Genomic DNA, 16831 nt, shown 5'->3' on the forward strand with positions numbered 1-16831 from the left:
AGCTGATAACCTATGATTTGCTTTTTTTTATGTACAGACGTAGACGTATATTTCAGTACTGGCTTCTTTTGTTAAAATGCTGGTTGTTCCATGCAGAAAAAAAAAAAAAAAAAAAAAAAAAAAAAAAAAGAAGAAACTAACCCAAACAACAAAAATCTTTCAATCAATTTTTAATTTTTTCTTCCTTTGCTGATGAAATTTTTAAAGATGTGCTTGTGAAATGATACAACTCTCCCATCAGGCTGGATCTTAACAGATCATAAGGCAGCCCAATCATCATACCTTGCATCTTCTATGCAAGTTGAGTCATCTCAGGATTGATTTTTTTAGGATGAAAAGAATTACAGGAGGGATGTACCTCTGCTGTTTTGGAGAGTTGCTAGTGAAAACCTTGCCTTGGGAACTAAGACTGATAACTTACTCCTTTGACCTTCCATTTCTGGAGATATCTGACTTCAATCTGAGATAGCCACTGAGCCTCCAGCCAAGAGAGGGCTCCTAAGTGCTGCGGTCCTCTGCAAACTGTGGAGACACTGCAAAACTGTTCCTGTGGCATCTTGAGAGGAATGTGCATAACTCAGCTATGTGGTGTGGGCAGAGGGGCTGTGGTGGCAGGGCAGCTGGAGACTGAAACACTGGTGAAGTTCTTGATCGGGGGTGAAGTGAAACCATTTATTTGCAGAAGACATAGTTTTATCTGGTTTTCTGTTTATTTGCTATTGCACCAAATTACGTGTTAATAACTCTTATTACATTTAGGATGATGTGAGCTAGGGTGCTAGGACAGAAAGTTTGAACCTCTATGCATTTTAAGTATTATTTAAAGTATTAAATATTTTCTATTAGTAGGGCTATAATGTACCTTGTAACATAGATGATAACTATGATTATGATACACAGGAGTGAGACAGTCTAGCAGAGGATATCAGAAAGGATGTGATGGGAGCAGAGGGATAGAAAGAAAATTATGGAGATGGTAAAATGAGAGTGATTACAACCAAGTATTATCTATTACCATTTTTGAAGTGCTAATTTTTTCCTTACTCTCACAGGCTCTTCTAGTCTACGTAAGAAGAGAGGGCAAGGCTGAAACTGTGTCATACAGAGGAAAGTGAGAGTTAAGCCAATGGCCTCAAGACTTAATGTTCCATTGGTCATCTTGTAGAAAAACAATGGATTAAGTTAGGGAAAGTGGAATAATCTTGCATTTGTAGCTGTGCCATGTTTCTTCTCTTGAGCACTGGGTGTTAGGTAACTTTGAAAGGAAAATGTGCAGGTTTGCTGCAGAGTTAAGCATCTTCCATAGCTGAAATCACTAACCTGAAGTCACTAATTCACTAGGAATACCTTATGACCATATGTGACAGTCATTAATTTTCAGAATTGCTCAACTCTTCGTGCAGATCTGTGACATTTTCAGATTTAGAGTCTGCCAAGTGTGTGAACTTCACTAATTTTCACATAGTGTGTGGAAAATTATCCAGAATATTTTACATTAAAATTCAAGGTTCGTACAGCACACCTTCCATATAGCACTGCTGCAGATTAAATTCATTTATACATTAGGAAAGGTGCCAATGCAATCATAATAGAAGGCTGAAGTGCTGAAATGATGAAGTAGTTCTTTTGCTAGCTTCCTTGGCACATGTTCAGCACCCCACTTTGATTCAAACATCATACTCTATTTGGTAAGACTCTTGAGAGTAATAATAAATTATCTATTATGAGACTGATTTCTTAGGAGAGGATGTGAAACTCACAGGAAAGCTGCTAAAAAATAACCACAGATTTTTCAGATCATTCATATAACCATTCTAGAAATTTAGTTTTCATGCCTGTGTACTTCTGAATAAAGAACTTGCAGTGGCTCTTCAGTAAATGTCACAGGAATATAGTCCTACTTTGGACATGTGTGACAGATAGAAAAGCAACCAGTCCCCAATCTCATCAGCTGGACTAAGCCCACTGAATGTTTTTGCTCACAAAGAGATGTCATCTGTGTCAAATTCATGTAGCATGTCATTTTTCTGTGCACTCAGCCTGATTGATTAGTTCCCAGTCATTCCAAATGTATTTCTGTTAAATAGTCTGTAGAGCTGATTACTTTTGAAAGGATTTTTTTCATAGAAGAAAGGTCATTAATCCCAATAGCACTTTAGAAAAGAACTGCTGCCTTTGGCATTTTATTTTTGTTTCAGCAATTTCTGTAGATATACTGTGTGCATTAATTTCTATTGAAAATGTTATGAAAATGTTTATTGAGTGTTCTAGCTTGAGGCTGATCTGATATGTGGTGAATGATACAGAACATTTTGATGACTTCCTAATAATTCCCCAGGTACTTAAATGAAACAAAAAAGACATTGATTACAGACAGAGTAAGGTGAAAACAGTATTTTATACTGTTTTAAAAAAACTTTATGTATTTTTTCATTGTTAAAATTTCTAACACATTTCAATGCTGGAAAGCATTCTTTACTCTCCAGTAATTTTAATTTCAAATTTAAAAAAGCATTTGGATACACTTTTAAAAAGTTTTATAGGAAGGTGTTAAACAGATACTGTGTTCCACCTTCAGATTTTAAGGTCTGTGTTGATGTGCTGGGCATTTCAAAATATATATAAGTAAGTATAGGCAAATATATAAATATGGATGAACAAATAGTTCTAGTAAAAAAGAATACTGATTTGTTAGTAAAGGGCAGATAAATAATGGCAATAAACATAAAAGCTGTACTTTTTTTTCTGATTCAGAAGTACAGGTAAAATATGACTGCATATCTTTTTAATATAATAAATTATTTGTTATACAAGGCTGCACTCAAAAGTGTGTGAGCTGTAATTAGGCACAGATTGATGGTATCATTCAACAGTGAAAACCAGGGAGAGATCTTGTTCTCATTAATTGCTCTAGATTGAAATCTAATAATAAAGTCTGGCATCAGGATACCTCTACTAGGAATTTAGGTAAAATCTGGGGATTTACCAGTTGGAGGTGATGGGAGAAGGAGAGAATCTGAACATACTGGTCAGAGAATGACTATCTGCCGACGCTGTTAAGTAGCACGGAAATGACAAAGCAGGTTCTAGAAGGCAGTCACAGGGAATTATTAGCTGCCTTAGAGGAATACTGGTGTCATTTTTTTAATAGGCAATGTGTAGTGTGACATATCAGATACTTCTATTAAGAAAAAATCTTTGATTTCAAGTATGTTCAGGGTAGGGAGAGCAGTACAGCAGTTTAGACACCATGACACAACACGGTCAGTGTAGTGCAGTCCAGCTGAAGCTGAGAGATGGTTTTCTTTAAACATATCAGAGGGAGAATAAATAAGTTGTTATTAAACCATCACAAACTGAAGAAGGTCTGCAATAAGTCATGAAGTGTTGTTCTAAAATGATTTTTAAGTAGAGTCAGAGAAACTAAATGGTTTTAAGGTGAGGTTTGAAATAAGGGTTATGTAAATACGTCCAAAAGTTTCTGCCATAAGTAGGGACATATTGATATCTGATGTTCTGTTTTATCTAAAGGATCTTGAAAGTAGTCTTGGCAGCCTCTAATTTGCACTTTTATTTGTGTTAATTTTAAACTTCAAAGATTTCCTGGTCATTTATTGAGGTCAGGAAGGTGGTTTTGGGGTTTTTTTTCCTCCTTTCTCTGCTGAAATTGCAAAATTCAGTTTTTAAATTACCAGAAATAAAACTCAAGGGAAGGTAATATGGTAGCAAGTTACACTGGAGTTAAATTCTGCTATTTTATTGGTGCATCCTTAGGTTTTGTTGGTGTAAATTTATGTTTAAGTTATTCTTCATATTTAGAATCAGAATGAAATTTAATCTCATCTGTTCAAGTTAATATGGCTATCAAGTTAGTATGTTAGTACAGCTGTCTTTTTTTTTTGTTCTATCCTTTTTCTGAATTATGATGGTATTTTGAGGATTTCTTTTTCTCTCTTCATTCCCGGGGATGTATAGTTCCATTTTCTAGGGTGATCTGGAAACTATATGAAAGAAATTCCTTGCTATCATTCATCACAGGATATGATATTACAATTGTCTTTGATGTCTTCTGTTCTTTTTCTGTGGCTCATTATAGTTGTGGAATTCAATCTCTTGCTGTGTTACACATGGATGGCCAAACAACCCTAGCAAAGAACTACAGAAATCACTGAGAAATAATTCTGACAAAAATGCCTCTTTTTTTTTTCCCCAGTGTAGGATTGATATTTTAGTATATGTGGACTTACAAGCTGCTGGAAGATCTTTCTACAGTATTAATGCTTCACTGGGAAAAAAAGTAATTGGATGAAGACAAAATAGGTTTTCTCCCTTTTGTCTGTACAAAGAAAAATGGCAGTTGTAAGAACCCACGTGTAGGGCCAGCTTGAAAGGCAGAATTCTGATGTGTGAGAAATTTTCTTTCAAGAACCACAGAGAAAGATGAAAAGCTGTTAAACTCAGAGAAGCTATTTCACTTTCAGAACATCTGTGGTTCTTCATGGGTGTTCTCAAGACCGACTCGTACCAGTCGACAGAGCATATAACAATTGTGCTTGGAATCATAGATTAATATCCTGAGTTGGAAGGGACCTACAAGGATCATCAAGTCCAACACCTGACCCTATACAGGACAATACCAAGAACTGCATCGTGTGCCTGAGTGCGTTGTACAAATCTTTCTTAAATTCTGATAGATTTGATGCAGAAATTACTTCCTTGGAGAGCCTGCTCCAGCGTCTATCCACTCTCTGGGAGAAAAACCATTTCCTAATATCCAATTTAAACCTCCTGTGACTCAGTTTCATGCTGTTCCCTTGGTTCCTGTCAGAACCAGTCACCAGATAGAGGAGTGTCTCCTTCCTTTCCCTTTTGCAAAGAAGTCGTAGACTACGATGAGGTCTTCTATCAGTCTCCTCTAGGCAAAGCAGACCAAGTGACCTCAGCCATTGCTCATATGACTTCCCCTATACACCCTCATCTCACACATGGGCCTCTTGGAGTCTACGCTTTGTGGAGCCCTTATTTATCATTTACATATACAAATAGTAACAGGTGCTGTGTGTGCAAAGATTTCTGCTTCAATAATTACATAGTTTTGATAGTCTTGGTTTTCAATATTATTGGTGTATAAGAGCTGAATTTTTCTTCTCCCTGAGAACTCTTCCTGCTTAAAAGAAATGTGAGTACTTAGGATTTTGTAATGCTGTAGGCAGCCATTATGCTAACCTAGAAATGGCTTCAAGAAACTCTTGTAGGGTCATGTAAGGAGTGAGAATGGTCTGGGGTAAAAGCTGTTTATGAGATCCTTGCACTGTACCACTACTGGAAGATGTGCTGGAGGTTTGATAGAGTTGCTGTAACGTGAAGGGGTCATGAACCTGACATTTAAGTAGCATGCTCACCCAAATGAGTAGTCTTAAAACCAAAAATGGTAAGCTTTTAATCAGGAGGGGATGGGGAGATGAATAAAGGACTTGAATGTTAACTGAATGTTCCAACCAAAATTAAATCTTTGGGTGACTTAGGTAGAGAAAGCAATTTGTCAAGCTGAGTAGATGTGAAAGTGGGAGGCTTTGGGCATGGACATTGATCATTTTGGCTGCAGTGATTTTGCATTTTGCCATTAATTTATAATTTCATTGCTCACTTAAAAGGCAAAGAGCATTAATCTCCATCCCATTTAATGTAAAATTGAGTTTACTCTAGGTTTGTAAAGGGTATCACAAGTAGAGAATGTTTAGGTACTGAAGTATGAATGGGTAAAATCAGTGTAGGGGATGGGGCTGGACTGGGGACAGTGTGGTAGCATCTGCTTTATAGTGGTTTTTTGGCCTTGTATGTTCTTTTGCTTGCTTTTCACTGCTTCAGGAATATAAGGCTGCAGAAAATCTGGCCCAGTCTGGATAACGATTTGCTTTGTGGCAGTCATACTATATCTTGTGAAATCTCTCATATTGAAAATCTTAGCATGTTTATTGATTTTTCTTAGTGTCACAGTCATGGGAGTGAATGCAAGTCTCCCATATGTTAAAAATACCTGATAATTAGGAGTGTAAAATAGAATACACGGAGTACTCCAAGTGACACCTAAAATTCAAATAATAGATTACTAAAATAACCACTATCATTACACAACAAATCAAATATATTGAGAGTTTCTACATTTTCTTGTTTTTATTATTGACGTTGCTATGTAGAAATGGTCTAGAAACTTTTATAGGTGAAATAATTTTGGCCTTAGTGTGACCTCTTTGTTGAATCCTCTTCAAAATTTAGAAGCAATCAAATAATGTATTCCACCTTTATATTCTATCTTCAAAGTATAGCAAGAGAACATTTTAAAATATAGCAAAGATATCTCAGTATTAAAATAGTGTTTGATTGACTTGCTGTAATCTCTAACTTCAAATATCAGATTATTTTTATTTTCTAGAGATGCAAAACTTTTATACTGATGGCAACAATTCTGCTCTAAGTATTTAACATATAGCACATGTGTGAATGAATAGAAGTGTAAAATTATATATGCAATCTTGAGTGTAGGAACCTGTGCTCTGATTCTGGTCTACTGTAGTTGTGAATTGTTAATGCTGTATAATAAACATCATTTCCCAGGTGTTTGTATTTTGTGGTATCAGCTATTAAACAGGATAAGCGTTGCAGTAGCTGGAAAAATAAATACTGAGTTCAGTTGTTATTGCCGGTCATTATTTTCATTCATGATTTTGAAATGACAATTTTCTGTGTTGGATTTAGAATGCAAGGACATTAACTTCTGTCAATTCTTTGAAAAATTCACAAGTTTAATAACAATATTGTGTGTGAACAGAGGCTTTAAAAGCCTTTCATTTTAACAATTTTACGTAAATAAGAGCTTTCTCAGGACCAGCTCTCTCAATCAGGTTTAATAAGTTGAGACAGCTGATTTTGGAATGGATCAATTATTAAATTTGCTATCACACAAATAGACTGGGCATAGACCAAGAGATTTTCCCAGTGTTTCTTTGCCTCACTGTCATTCAAATGAACAACCACTAAATTTTGCATTATTCTAGATAGTTTTGTGTTAGGTATTATACTTTCTGTGTCATAATTAATAGTAATGATGATAACTTTTGAAAGTTAGAAGTTTTGATTTAGCTCACCATGTCTCCTGCTTCATTAGTGTCTTCAACAGTGTCATTTAAGAGCAAATACCCCATCAAGCAGTAGTGATTCAATCATAAAAGACTGTAATAGCAGAAGTATTAGAACTCTCATGTTCCAAAGCCTCTTGCTTTCTTGCATCTTATGCTCTAAATTGGGCCAGTTATTGTCTATCTTAGCTCATTTCAAACAAGGAAAACAATCCTTTACTTTTACATACAACCTTTTATTCCTTGAGGGTGCCTAAGGACTGCTGTGTACAACATTTATTATTTCACCTTTAAATATGCACTCAGCTCTGGACTGGAACAAAGTGGAATGCTTATAGGCTCAAATTGCCTACTCTCTCAGGATGACAGCTCTTTGTGAGGAGAAAGCAAATGGTGCAACCTGTTCTAAAATCCACATGCAAATTTTGCCAACACTGGAATCTGAAGACTAAGCATTTATTGGGGAATATTACGGGAAATAACCTTTTGTTTTCCTGTTGTGGCTTTCAGCTCAGGACCTTCTCATATTTTCTATATGTTAATAAGCTTGTCTTCAAAACCCTGATAGCAGTGCACATTCTTTTTTTCCCAAAATTACCTGTGTTTGTTTAACAGATGCATCTGAGAGATATCAAACCACTAATATATGCATGGCTATAGTATAATTCTGAACACTCTCAAATTCTGAGTTGAGTTCACATTTAAAAAGTTACATATGTGATTGTTCAGCACTTGTGATAAATGTTGAAACGTGATCCAGCAGTTCTCATTTGAAGCTATTTTGTCAACTGATGAGCTCAAGCTCTCCAGCACCTCTGTGGTGCTAATCACATAGAGAGCAATCTGAATGAAGGCTTAAAATAGGCACCCACATTCAATTGTTATGAAGGGTATAGCAGTACTGTTAAACAAGATCTTCTTCTAAGTTTATTATCAAGGAATACAGAGGAAAAAGCAGCTCCTCTCTGTGTGGTTTGGATAAATCTTTTTATTCCCCCTCCCTCTTCATCCTTCATGCTACCCATGCAGATTAAAACAGCTCAGAGCTGACTAGACTATTCTTTTCTGAACTGTTCCAACTTAATTTAAAATCCTAATTGTACTGGGCATCTCATGATTTATACTCACAGGTGCTACAGCTGCTAGGGGATCTATTTGACTGCAGTGTCTTCTGAGGCAAATCAAAACATTATTTCACATGTTATTTTTAGTATTTGAGACAGATAAATGCCTGATAATCTTCCTGATATTAGGTGAGCTGGATTTGTGCTCCAGTGACTATAGACCTATTTTGAATTTATTCCTATCACTAATGCTTTTGCTTTTCCACCTCCATTCCTCTCTCTAGTTTTCCTGCCCACTATGTAAAATCTCTATATTTTCTTTATTATTAGAAACAGTTCTCCTAAAACCTGACTGCTAGTACTTCTGGGGTGATCGGTACTTAATTCCATTTTACCGCTATCCAGCTACACTAGGGAGGTATACAGCTTAGCTGTTATCCTCTGAGAGTCTTAAAATTGGATAGAGTCTCAGACTCATACATCTTGGCATGTACAATAAGAACAACAGATTTCAACAGTCTGAAATTGTTTTGCTGTTTTCTGAGGGTTTTTTTCCCTTCCTCCATATAAAGCAAAAGTACAGAAATATACTAATGTTTTTGTCTTTATCATCCTTTTTCTATATTGAGATATAGATTTGGGAGTCAATCTGTGAACAGTCTGTGAATTATTGCTGTGATTATATGTCAATCCTCTTTTATTGTCATATTTTTGCTCCTTATGTCTTGTCTTCAGAAGACATTTAACAGGTTACAAGATCTGGAGTTTGGAAGCCAGTTGTCTAAATGGAAAAAAACCCCATGGCTATATGTCAACTCTTTTTATTCAGATTAGGTTCAAAGAATTACTGTTTTAAGAGACTAGGAATGTCTTGCAAAAAATGGTGATAAATTGTTGATGTAAGGCTCTAAAAGTCCAGTAGAAAAAGTTTTCTGAGGTGGCCTAAAGGAAAAAAAAAAAAGAAAAATGGGAGGGAAGGAGATGTTTAAGCAAGGATTTAAAAAAATTTAAAATCACTTCTCAGCCTGAGAACTTGTCAATGAAGTAAGGATGACTACCATAATACTGTAGATAGCAAAATGGCACTAGAGAATCCAAAACAAGAAATTATACACAAGTGTTGCAGAATGATCTGTTTATCGGGGATGAGCTATTTGCTAGGTGAGGGGGAAACTCAGGGCTCAATTTGAGTCATCAGCAAGTTCTGTTTATTGAAGACAGCATCAGACACTTATACAGCAAGTAATAAGCTCATGAATATTCTGTAATTTACACTGTCTATTGGCTACACTACAACATCAGCTCTTCCTCATTCCTTAGAAGTTACATCTCTCTTTTCTCATGTGTCTCTCTCTACTTGTTATCATACCCAGCTAGGCCCAAGGACGCGCTATCTTGCAAGTGCAAGACTTAGAATTAGCCACAGCTTTGTACTTCTCCAATCTCTAGTCAGCTAAACTCCCAACACATAAGTTGGTATTTGATACAGTCAAATGAAAGTTTTCTGTGTTTCAAAGCTTAAAAATGCTTAGTGTTAGGAAATCATAAAAAAATTACATTTGTCTTTGCTTAAACTAAGATTTCCATCTGAACTTTCATGCTGTGAACCAGCACCCATGGACTTATTACCCAGGAAAATCTGGGTGTTTAAACTAGTGGCATTTGTTGTTTCACCATCCAGTCTTGTGTCACCATTTTCTGTTGGGAACCTCTGTACGTTGAAATTGAAACTGCGTCATGAAATCACCTTCGGGTCAATGAACTTTGAAGAGATCACAGGCAAATATTTTTGTGCTGTTTCTCAGGGACCACATTGTCTTGGTGCACAGTCCTGGGTAACCCGCACTTCGTGTTTCCCAGGAGTGTAGGGGACAGACTGTTGTGTAGAATGGGAGGCTGTGCAGGTGTCTAAGTGTCTCATCTGCATCTTGACTGAAGTGGGGGATGAATCTTGATAATGCTTTCCACTTCAAAAAAGACTTTAATGAGATTTTAGGTAATCTATTTTGCTTCATGTCTAAATATTTTTCTTGACCTATTTGTAATTGAACCTTGAATATAAGCCTATAGGCTATTTGCTTAAAGCAAGCATGAATTCATGTACACATGTATGTATAGCATTTTTATATCTCAATATATTCTTGCCAGAAAAAAGTCTTTATTCTTTTCAAGGGGAATTACAGTTTTAGCATTATGAAAATCTGATGATCATAGTTGAAAAGAAAGAAAAAAGTGTATTTCCAAAAAATTTTGTGTGTCAAGAGTAATAAACATGGCATACAGATAGAATTCCAATTTTTAAAATGGTTGCTGCCTATTCAATAGAGATCTCTCCATTTCCCTGAGGTTAATGATCTACCTAACTAAAACACTATGGAAACTTTTATTGTCCTTCTTCTTCCACTCTGTCGTAGTCTTTTTTTTTCTCCTTTTGTGCTTTTAGATTTTTTTCCTTATTTTTCCCTCTTATTATATTTTCCTTTATTTTTTCCTTTTATTTTTTAAGGCTTGATTTTACCTTTTTAGTAGCAATGGCGGATGTGCAGTGGACATTATGGGGACTCAGAATTGCACAATTTGCTGGGTTGGAAGGGACATTTCCAAGTTATCAACTTTTCAGAGTCATTGCAGGCACGTTGTGAGTTAATTCACAGCAAAATTTATAGGACTTGAGACTTTACTCATCTACATGTGAACAAGTCCACCGAGTTGCTATTGGGTGTGAATAAAATAACATCCTATTGTATATCAGTGATATAACTTTTTTATACAGTTATGCAATTTTAGATCCTGTTCTTCCTGCCTAAAAAAGAAATGAAGCCTGAAAATTGTAAGAAATTTATTCTCATTTCAAGGCTGTTCTTTCATCTAACTTATTATACTGCCATCAACTTCAAATCATGCAAAAGCTGCCCTTTTCATACTGAAGTATGATGAATAGGTATTTAATGAAGGCTTATCAAAAAAATTGTACAAGAATGCAGTAATATCAGCAGAACATTAGTGTGCCAATATCTAGTGCATACACTAGCACAGTAGCTGCCCTTTATGGACATAATTAGTGTAGTTTTTCAGCATATGGACTGACTTTGCTGGGGAAGTGCAGCCACGTTCTTTACACGATATATTCAATAACGTGCTGGTTATGTGCAAGGAACACACTCCCCAGTTTTCAGAGCTGGAGTAGATGTGATGTTTGGTTGTACCTGATCAGCTCTGTTCTGAGATAACATATGGCACATGTTAGGCACAGCTGCTGTGCTGTGCTTAATTTGACAGTGAGAAAGAGCTTCACAGTAATGGTAACTGTTTGCCAGAATTATAGAATACATGGAAACCATGGACAATAAGTCTTTATATAGACATCTTAAACTTTAATATTCATAGCTCTGTCTATTGTGTCTCATCAGACACCAGATCAGATTTTCAGAAAGAGAACTACAGTGCTATTATTTGGTGAGTTTTGGTTGGGATGTCCACCTAAAGGCAAGTTTAAATAACATAGTTTTCTGGTTATAAGATGTTTCTAGCATGTGAGAAATTACTTTTCCCTCCTCTAGTGCCTGGAAGAGCTGAGCTGGAACAGTCTTAGCTTAGCATGTTTCCGTTCTTATCTTTCACAAAATACTTAACATAAAGCTTTTAGCTCCTTATGCATTTAGTACATTTTGTCTTCTAGTATTATATTATAATGTAAATAAGACAAGGTTGTTTGGGAAGAGGGTATTACAAATTTCAAATTGCTTATTTTTCTCAGTCTTATAAGCATTAATTAATATTCACCCATCTGTCTCCATGTACTTCCTGCCTCTCTTCTCATGCAAATAAGATTATCACTTTAGTGTGCAGGCTGTCAGGCCATTAAGGGGCGCTTTGTGCTAATGCATTGCAAAACATGAATCTTCTTGTTTCTTATAGTTAAGAGGCTGGCTTTGAGAAAACATACCTCCAAGTATAAAAATGTAAATAAAATCTAATGCCAGACAAAATCTAATCATCAGAACTATGTGTTTTAACATCTTATGAGAAGTGTGCAAGGGAAGAGTGAGGTGTATTCCTGCAGGAGTCTTCATCATGAAATAAGTCAAGGAGCTGACCAAAAGGCTGTCTATGTAGGATGTTGATGAAATCAACACAGGATAAAGACCAATGTCTTAAGGCATTTGACAGCCTAATCTCATACAAAATCAATCACATGAATCTTTTAGTTTGGAGACCTCTAAAATCAACAAGTCCAACCACTGATGTTCTCCACATTGTTAACTAGACAATAGCACTAAGCGCCATGTCCATTCATTTCTTGAATGCCTCCAAGGATGGTGACTCCACCATCGCCCTGGGCAACCCACTCCAGGGCTTAACAACCCTTTCTGTGAAGAAATTCTTCCTGATGTCCAACATAAGCCTCCCTTGGTGCAACTTCAGGCTATGACCTCTCTCCTGTTATTAGTTGTCTGACAAAAGAGACCAATCCCTACCTGGTTACAGCCTCCTTTCAGGGACTTATAGAGAGTGATAAGGTCTCCCCTGAGCCTCCTTTACTCCAGGCTAAACAACCCAGCTCCCTCAGCTGTTCTTTGTGAGACTTGTGCTCCAGACTCTTCCCAGCTCAGTTGCCCTTCTCTGGACACGGTCCAGCGCCTCAGTATGAGGGGCCCCCAGCACCAGAGTCTGAGGCACCTAGTGAGGGGTCCCAAACTGAACACAGGATTTCACGTAGAACATCACCAGCGCCAAGTACATCCTGGTCCTGCTGGTCACAATATTCTTGCTACAACTCAGGATGCCACTGGACTTTTTGTCCACCTGGGTGCACACGGGCTCACATTCAGCACCCCCAGGTCCTTTTGTGCTGGGCATCTCTTCAGCCACTCTTCTACAAGCCTGTAGCAGTGCCTGGGGTTGTTGTGACTAAAATGCAGAACCCAGCACTATCTTGTTGAACCTTATACCATCGGTCTTGGTCCTTGGTCATCTATCCAGCCTTTCCACATCCCTCTACAAAATCTTCCTACCTCCAGCAGATGAATGCTCCCACTCAACTTAGTGTCACTCCCAGACACTTGTGTCTTCCTAAGGTTGAATATTTCATGATTCTGCAATCTTAAATCCTTGCTGAAAATTATGAGATTTTCTGTTTTGAAGGTGGACAGGGGAGAGTAAAGTGATGGTTAAAACTTGATCGTTGGTGGTCTGCATGTGTTTTAGTGAATCTTAATCCAACCCTTATTTGTCATCTGACCTAAATTTTTTAGTATCTTCATCCATTGCAATTGTTAAAATATTAGACACAGGCTGAATGCTAGATCCACCAAGAGACGTTCTTGACTCTTGGACAATCTATGAAATTAGGCATCTGAACAGAAGAGTTTATATATTTGCACTATCTGAAAAGCATCCATAGTTATAACAGTAACTAGGAGAGGGGAACTTTAAAAGCCTTCCAGTATGAGAACAGCTTGTATTGCATATAAGTTGCTCCTTTTAAAAACTGAAGAGGGCTGTCTGTTTTCTTTGTTTTTCAAGTGCTCATTTCTGATCATGACTATTCTGAAAAGTGAATCATAATGGAATGAACTTTTTAGCTTCTCTCATTTCCTGGTAGAAATATGCCTTGGAGCTTGAGGATTTATCTCTCTCTAAAATTATTCTATTTCACATGTTCTCATTAAGCCTATTAAGTCTAATGCTTATCGGAATTCTATTAATCTCGTTTTGTGTGCTATCTTAGCACAGCTAAAACTATATATTGAGGGTGCTTCATTTTAAACTTAAAAAAAAATCCTGCTTTTGGGTTTAATTGAATATAGCCTTCTTCTTTGAATGATAAAGATAAGAATCTCTAGGGAAGTTTTCCCAGTCAGGGTTGCCAAATTTGGAGTATCTTTTTTGCATAGTCCACATAACTGCCTAATTACCACAGATTGTTGAGTAATCTTCAAATCATGAGCAAGTGGCCAAGATCACCCATGTTAGGGCCTTGAGTGTACTAATATCTCTAATGACTCAGAGCAGCCTCAACTGTGGGCCTCCATCCATATCTCTGTCTGTAAACCAAAGAGTTCTGTGTTGGCTCAGTCTGGAGCCTTCAGCCTCTCTCTGAGCTGTGCTGGCAGTGTTGGTTGCTGGCTGGCTTGGCCATTTGTGTGCACAGACACAGATCCTGTTGTTCTGGGTCCTAGCCCATGTACTGGCATCCTATCTTGAGCTGTTCTGTGCCTCTGAACCTGCTCACTGACCTCTGGATAATCTATCACCCTGATTACCTATAATTGCTTCTGACCCACAGACTGTTTTCCTGGTTTGATCTGGGACCTGCCCTATGGCTATGCATCTCCCTGCTGATTTGCACTCTTGGTTGAACTTGACCATTATCTCTGATACCTCTCCAATGGTGCTCTGCCTTGCTAACCTTTTTATCTCATTTGGCTTCTGTCTCCTCATCACTTAGGGAGCAGCTAACCCTTGTTAGATGATCATTCTGAATTCACATCTGTGATGAGGAATGATAGGAGAATTACAGCTGCCTCTATGAAAGCTGCCTCATCATGTTTTGTGACATGATGGTCAAATACAGACTGAGAAAGCACAGAGTTTAAAATACAGGCATATTTTGGAACCCTTTTTAGAATATTGTGAAACTATTTATAGTTGTGTGGTGCCATATCTGCCACATCAGACATAGTACATCAGCAGAAAGAAAAAGTTCAGTTCTGAAAGTAGCCACAGAAATAAGCGGGGCTGTATTAAGACTCTTAGAATTTGATTAAAAACAAATCTGATCTTGGAAGACATTCTAATTTTGGGAACTGGGCTGCAAATTGGCAGCTGACTTGTAAGTAGTCTTAGAAAATACCCATAAAGAGTGGCATGTCTTGTGGAACCAAATTTTCATGTAGTACTTGTTTGATAATATATGTGTCATATATATTCATGACACAGTATGTGTGGTAAGGTGTATGTTAAAGACACACACCTTCCTAAATCAGACAAGATCTTAAAATTTTTCGGTTGTCCAGTGGCTGTCCTGGCTGGCACACAGCTACCGTATCCATTTGGTCAGACAAGTACACCTCAAAGCTATTTATAGTGTTTTAATATTCTAAGTTTTTGCTGTTTGTTTTTTTTTTTTTTTTTAATTTGCAAAAGAGATAAAACTCACTGCTGAAATTATCACTGAGTATCCTTTCTAACTTGGTACAATTAAGATAGTTGTATTTTCTGTAATGTTCAATGTTAAGTCTGGAAGGATAGATTGAAGGTTTTCCATCACCAAAAGCTAGGGTATGATGTGTCCTGAAGTTGAAATACTGTAAAAGAGGCAGTAATGGTATTTTTCAGACTGCATGTTGTGTCAGTTTAGTATGGGTTGGATTTTAAAATGCCTTTAGGAGAATGTTTCTGATTCCTTCCTTTCTTCGTTCAAATAATTAGTCCTAAAATGCTTCTCAAGTTCCTCTGATACAGCCAATACCTAAATAAGACAGTGTTAAAATGATCAATGATGAAATCAGCAAAATACTTTGTTAGAAATTGAAGACTAAGTAGTGTAGATACTGATTTTCATTGGATAGTTAAATGTTTCAATAACTAAATACATCTGAAAGTAGCTTGTGAATGCATGTGTGTTCATCACACAATTATTGCTTTGCTCATCAGAATAGTATCATGCCTATGCTGTATTTGAGAGATCAGGTACTGGCTGAGTACCTGATAAGTATCATATTGCATATCATATTACCTGGAAGTTGACTGCATGGTTTTGGGAAAAAATTTCTAAAGCTGAAGGGCAACATTTTCTCTGTTCATTACACTCTGTTTATTACATATTTTTAGTAGCTGAAGTGCTTCCTTAGAAAATATCATAAGAAGACAAATGCAAATATTGAGATTAGTACATGAGTTGTAAAATGATACAGCATATTTTGAGTCTTTCATCTCTAGTTTCTGAGCTGTAAAGTCACTTATCTTATAGTTCATGCATCTATGCCTGTTTCTCACAGATTGAAAAAAAAAAGAGAGAAAAAGTGAATTTCAACTTTTCATTATTTATTAGGTTAAAAATAAAACCTCTACAAGTGTCAGATGAAAAAAGTAATGGATTTTCCATTAGTTCAAGAAGCTACTTCAAGTGTTCAGATTAAAAAAAAGGGTCCTAAACAAAATGATTTTGGTAACATTGAAATTTCTTTTAAATTGATTTGTCAGAACAAAGGACAAATCTAGACTAGGCTTTTGAAATCTATTTGAAACAGAAGAAAATTTTATGAAGTTGAGTTTATTCACTGCTTAGCTGAAAAGCTTATTGTATTCAGAAATGCCTCTAAAACAAGTTTCTACTTACAAACAAGCAATTTTACTCCTGAAGCACTTATACCTAAAGACAGGTTATGTATTTTAACATGGGATTTAGACCTGTCTGACAGCTGCAGCAAAGGACACTTTTCTTTGCTCCACAGATGAAGTTTTGTGTTGTTAATAGAGAGCTAAGAGGCACTTCTTGTTTTCCTTCATTTTTTTCTTGTTTCCCTTCATTTTTTTTTTTCATTTTCCCTTTATTAGCCTTTGTGTAAGAATGCTCTGGGAGTATGTACAAAAAAAGAAAACCGTAAATCATCCTTTCCCATATGA

At 36.6% G+C, this 16831-nt stretch overlaps 1 protein-coding gene across 4 annotated transcripts in view; it reads left to right on the forward strand.

Moving 5' to 3' along the window:
* Nucleotides 1–16831, forward strand: part of LRRC4C (leucine rich repeat containing 4C) — a 487017-nt gene that overhangs the window by 297020 nt on the left and 173166 nt on the right. The gene's annotated exons all lie outside the window — the stretch shown is intronic.

This window comes from Zonotrichia leucophrys, chromosome 5, assembly GCF_028769735.1.
Source record: "Zonotrichia leucophrys gambelii isolate GWCS_2022_RI chromosome 5, RI_Zleu_2.0, whole genome shotgun sequence".
In the NCBI taxonomy this organism is placed as follows: Eukaryota; Metazoa; Chordata; class Aves; order Passeriformes; family Passerellidae; genus Zonotrichia; species Zonotrichia leucophrys.